This window comes from Lemur catta, chromosome 26 (assembly GCF_020740605.2).
Source record: "Lemur catta isolate mLemCat1 chromosome 26, mLemCat1.pri, whole genome shotgun sequence".
Lineage (NCBI taxonomy): Eukaryota > Metazoa > Chordata > Mammalia > Primates > Lemuridae > Lemur > Lemur catta.
The window spans coordinates 7,846,794-7,852,444 of record NC_059153.1 but is presented as its reverse complement, the minus strand read 5'-3'; the positions used below and the strand labels follow the sequence as shown (position 1 = coordinate 7,852,444).

General features: G+C 40.9%; 1 non-coding gene across 1 annotated transcript; it reads left to right on the top strand.

The window, feature by feature from the left end:
• The first annotated feature begins 4,720 nt into the window (after positions 1–4,720).
• LOC123627778 lies at positions 4,721–4,827 on the top strand. The gene has a single exon (XR_006731488.1). It is a non-coding gene; the product is annotated as a U6 spliceosomal RNA (small nuclear RNA).
• Positions 4,828–5,651: the final 824 nt, after the last annotated feature.

Below are 5,651 nucleotides of genomic sequence, written 5' to 3'. Positions count from 1 at the left end.
AGGTCTACTTTGTATGTGACTCGTACTTGTGGTGTCCAGATGTGGAAGGACACATCTTTAAGATGCTACCTAAAAGTTTTGTAACTGCAGCAGGTATCCACATAGGGTCAGGAAAATTGTCTAGACTGGTGAGTCCAATGTGCCAATATTACTCCAAAATTGTTAAAACCTGAAGATCACCTGTAAGGGGAAGTGGTGTCTCTCTTATCTGCTTGTTGTGGAAATGCTTGCTTTATACTCACGGCTTTGATGAGCTCTTGTGCACGCATTCTGAAACAAAACCTGGCAGCAACACTGGAAGCCACTGTGGAACACACATACCCTCCCTCTGACGTGGAATCATAACACAGCCATTTTGGGACTGGGTTTCAAATTTTGGTCAGCAATGGATTACAGACCTGCAAGTTGGAGAAACTGACATCGTTTAAATACTATACTGCAGAAAACTGAAAGAATATATGGAGGAAACTGTAAGGGGATATGCTGAATATACTGGTTCTCAGTACTTGGGGAATTCTGGGGACTTCAGTAGAAAAGTCAGTACCTGAAAGTCTTCATTAGTGCAGTTCTACTTCCATTTGCCTTCCTCTGATATCTCTGCTTTTCCTGCTTTCTTTTTAATTTCATCTCCAACGAGAAAATAGTGTGAGAACATATTACTAACATGTGTATGTCTTACAAGTGTTTATTATTTCCTTTGAAGACAGTTGGCTACTTGTCCTAAAGTGTACCTGGTATTCTCTTAGATTCTAACGGCAAATGTCTGTACCACAATGACAGTGTCACTGATGGTGGGCTGCCAAGATTTTAGGTGTCTTCTGGGTTGTCAAATACTATGTGTTCTATCTGGCATAGTTTTCATGTGAAATGCTTTCCTGGTATTATATTTGTTCAGAAGTTGCTAATCTGTGATTTAACTAGAATACTTGGTGGCTTGGATCACAACACTTTTAACCTTCTATCTATATCTATATCTATATCTGTCTATCTATCTGTCTGTATGATAAACCCCCATTACCCTCGAAATAACTTGGAGGTCCTAGTGGTCCTTAATGGTCACAACCATCTGTCTTGGAGCAGTGCATAACTCTTCCTATGCTTCGGAGGCAACTGTATGCACTTTTTGACTTGTTCTTTCAAGAGCCTCCTTTAGTAGGTGAACAGTGTTTTTAGTTTCAGAAGAAATGAACAGAAATCTTAGAAACGAATAAGAGGAGCTTGTGATCAGCAATACAGTATCTTAGCATATCCAATGATTTTATGTGATCATAGCGCACTGCAGGGTTAAAGTGTCAGCCTTAAGCAATACGCTCACTTCAGCCTCCTAATTACCTTGGGATTATAGGCCAGCATGCTATCGTAGGCTTTTAATGTTCCATAATTTTATATGGTTGATTTAAAATATATTTTACTTTTTTCTTTAGTAGTGGATGAGATCGCTGGAGACCCCGTGTTCAGGTAGGATCTTACATATTTTTTAAAAATTATGTGTACACTAAGGGAATACAAAGCAAAGAAACTAATATTTGATGAGTGTTCTACTATGAGCTAGATGCCATATCATGTACTTAACATTGATCATCTCATATAATCTCCACAAATACTTGCAAAGTACTTGTGCTATTCCTGTTTAGGAATTAGGCTACTGTGGTTCTGAAGTTGACTAATTGTCCCATGATCCCATAGCGAACAAGTAGCTGACCCATGATTTGACAATAAACCTGCCTGGCTCCCAAATCCCTACTTCTTCCCCTGAGCATATGATAAAGAACTGTGCAGCACTGGGATCCAGGTACAGGTCCAACTGAGATCGATGCAGAAAGTCAGATTTAGTTATTCGTTAACTCTCCTCAAAAGTGTTCCTTAGAAGCCTGGTTAGTCAACAGCTTGTCCTGCTATGTTCAACAATTGCAGTGGTCATTGTTTTCACCATCAAAAGTTTGAGGGCAGATCTCACTTTGCCGTGGCCACAGGACCATAGGTTTAACATAAGCAAGACCAAGCAAGTCCTAGAAGGAGTTAATTTCCTGTAAGTGAAGGATGTCTACAGGTATGCCATGTTTTGTTAATTACAGTTAGCGTCTATTTAGAGGATTTTTCTGATTGATCTTTCTACTTACTGACTTCCCAGTAAGTAGACAGTAAGACTATCCTCAGCTACTGCACATGCCTAGTTCATGAAGATTTTTCTTTTTTCCTAGCATCTTTTTTCTTCTTCTGTGACTTCTCTAATCTTGTCTTGATTTTGTTTTCTTTCTTCTCTGCCTTTTTTGGTATTTCTTTTGTTGTGTTTTTTTTCCTTTCCATTCTGCCAGCTAAGTCTTCCACATTTTCCTATAGAGGAAATCCAAAGCACACAGAATTTCAGGATTTTAAGCAATCTTAAGAGACCAAGCAAAGTATTGTCTAGGAATTCCACCTGTGCTTAACATCCTGCCCTAGTAATTGCTCAGGTGGAGAACCTGAAAGTCAAAGAGATTAAAGTGACTCATTTGGAGATAGTGAGTGTTAGAACTCAGGTTTCTTAATTGAAAGCCCAGTACTCTTCCTTGTTTATCATCCTGTAGGTGAGTGTTTTAATAATAGACAGTGGGTGTGGGTCTAGTGAAGCCAACGGAAAAGGATAAGAATGGAATTAGCTGATGAACTCAGTGTTAGTGGATATGAATGGAATTAGCAGGGGAACGCCAAGTTTGAAGAGAAACAACACTGGGTTGTATAGGAATAAGCGTTTTAGAAAAGAAATCAGAATACTGGAGTATCTGAGAAGTTTGATAAAGATGAATGATAGGAATGAAGGACACAGGGTGTCGGGAGTTATCTGGAAGAGTGTCTTAAAATAGAGGACTCAAAGGGAGTCCTGAAGAGCTTGCTGTTTTTTTGTTTAATTGGAGGAACTGACAGATTTGGAGGTTGCTATTGAAAGATGTTTGAAGAATTTTGGAAGAATCTGTAGAGCAGATCAGAATGTTGTATGATCTGCCACCACCTCAAGTTACAGAGGACTGGCTGAGAGCCCCTCGATTCCTAGGGTCTGGAGGTTCCTGAAAGACAGATGTGTGTCCCAGGTCCGGTGTCTCCGCCACCTCTTTTCCCAATTCACTGATGTCCTTCCCATGTACATGTAGGGAAGGCAGGGGTGGGAATGGCTGGGAGATCCCTCATGGAGCTTCAGTTGGGTAGTTTTTAACATGTCTCTGCTAGGAGAGTGTGACTGAGCGTCCCTTTCACTTGTTTTCTAGGAGCAGGGAAATAGAGATCTCCTGCTCTTGGTCACTTGGGCCCATCCTTTCAGGAATCTGTGCTTTCTTAGGCTGAATATTTAGAGGTTGGAGACTGCCATGGAGCCCTGCAGAAGAGGGAGGGATCTGGAAGTGGGAGCCCATAGGAAGGAAGACATTTAGATAATACTATGGGAAATAGAAGTACAATTTCCAGGATTCTGTTTTTCCAGGAGTCTCTCTGCTTGGGTATCTGAGTGCCTGTGAATCCTTTGGGCATTATGTCCTCTACCCTCCTGCTTGAATTTTTCAAGAAAGGAAGGGTTTCCCTAAGTACAAGGAAGAGAGTTCTAATTAAAGGTTAGAAGGAGGGGAAAACTAGGTGTGAAGGCTCACGCCTATAATCCCAGCACTTTGGGAGGCTTAGGCAGGATGATTACTTGAGGCTAGGTGTTCAAGAACAGCCTGGGTGGCATAGGTAGACCCCATCTCTTAAAAAAAAAAAAAATAGGCATTGGGTGGTGGTGCCTGCCTGCATTCCTAGGTAGTCAAGGGGCTGAGGCAGGAGGATCACTTAATCCCAGGAGTTTGAAGCACCAGTAAGCTATGATTGTGCCACTGCATCCCAGCTTGGGTGACAGAGTGAGACCATGTCTCTAAACAATTTGGTAAAATCTAAAAAAAGGAAGGGAATTAAAGGACCTTTCAATCATTCTGTCGGTTCTGGTGCTGCCTTGTTGCTATTGAGACTGGTCCTGCAGTCTGGCAAGGATTGACCTTTGCTACCAGGGTGCCCTAACTGACCCAGATCCCGCAGTCTTCATAGTGATACGTACTTAGATTTCAAAGTTATTTTTTTTAGATCACATTCAAATGCTTAATTGCTCAGCCATCATTCCCAAAACACCAGTACTCTGCTCTGGCAGTCGGGCCTCATAGCTTTAGCCACACACATAGAGAGCAAGTTGACCTTTCCTTCACACTCAGAACTGTCTGTGGAGTACTCATGTTAGCCTAGACTTAGCCTAGACCTTTGAGCAAGGTCTCAAAGGTAATGGTCAGTTACCCTTTGAGGCCTTTGTCTGTCTTTTCTACAGCAAGTAGTAGTTGGGATTGTTCTAAAGTTCAGAGAGGTTCAAATAATGTTACAGGAAGAGATGAGAATTTCCCTACTTCTTTGCTACCACATCTGTATCCTGAGGGCCCTTTCTATCCCGTGTAGCACCTTTTCTTAGGTAGTAGAAATTCCCATATTGTCCTTCCCCAGAGTAGTGGTCACCAACTCACAGTTGGCCTGGCAAGTGACCTGTTTACTGTTAGCAATGAAAACCTCCCAAGGCACTTGCGTGTGTGTGTCATGTTCTAAAATTATTTTCAGATTCTTCCTAGCAAGAAAGCCATTCAACAGAATTCTCTGAATCTAAAGTAGAATAGTTGAATTTAACAGAGCCAAGCTTCATCCATGAGTCTTCAGTATCCACAAAGAAAAGTAGGGCTTTGTGTTTGCTCCGGCAGCATATACACTAAAATTGGAACCCTGCAGAGAAGATTAGCATGGTCCCTGCCCAAGGTAGACATGAACATCGGTGAAGCATTCCGTGTTTTATCCAGTCCCTGAAACATCATTGGCCCATTTGCTGACTAGCTCCAAGGTAACAGTGTGTGTCAAGGCAAAAACAGGTGACACCCAATATTAAAATTGTGTTGGGACTTTCAGTACAGAGATAGGCCCATAATATGATCTATGAAATGCCAATGGAGCTCAGTAGTGTGGAATGTTGTGTGCAAATATGTTGTTAGTAGTCAGAAATGAGAAAATGTCAACTTGCATTGCCTTTGTTCAACTTAAATAAAAATAGGGTTTTGCCTTCCACGTCAGTTGGAGACGGGCATGGAGATTAAGCATCATTCTAGCAAAGATCTGCTGATTCAGAGTTTGAGCAGGTAGGGGAGGAACAGTAGTAGTCCAAGTTAGGTTATGACATCCATTAATTTTCTGCCCTTGCTGTGATTAAGTAGCTCAGTAACAGTGGACAATTATGTTATCCCATTTACTGAAGTAATATTTATGATAAATTTTGTTAAAATTATGAAACCGATGAGATTCCCTGAATTGCAAGCCACAAACAGTAGAACAAGTAATAAACAAGGGTGGGGCTTAGTAACATTTTTGAAAACTGTATCATTTGAGTATTAGTACCTATGGAAAAATACAATTGTGTTTTGTTTGGGATTCCAAAATCATTTCAGCCATAAAGTTCAAGGACAAATTATTCCATTGATTCCCTATCTTTCTGAGCCTTGTAAAACTGTTCTCTCATTAAATGTTGTTTTAGAACCCAGTGAACTAAGGCAGTAAAATCCTTAGTTTTAGAAGGCAATGAGCCTGAGAGAAGCAACTTGTCCAAGAACAAATAGCCATTGCTTACA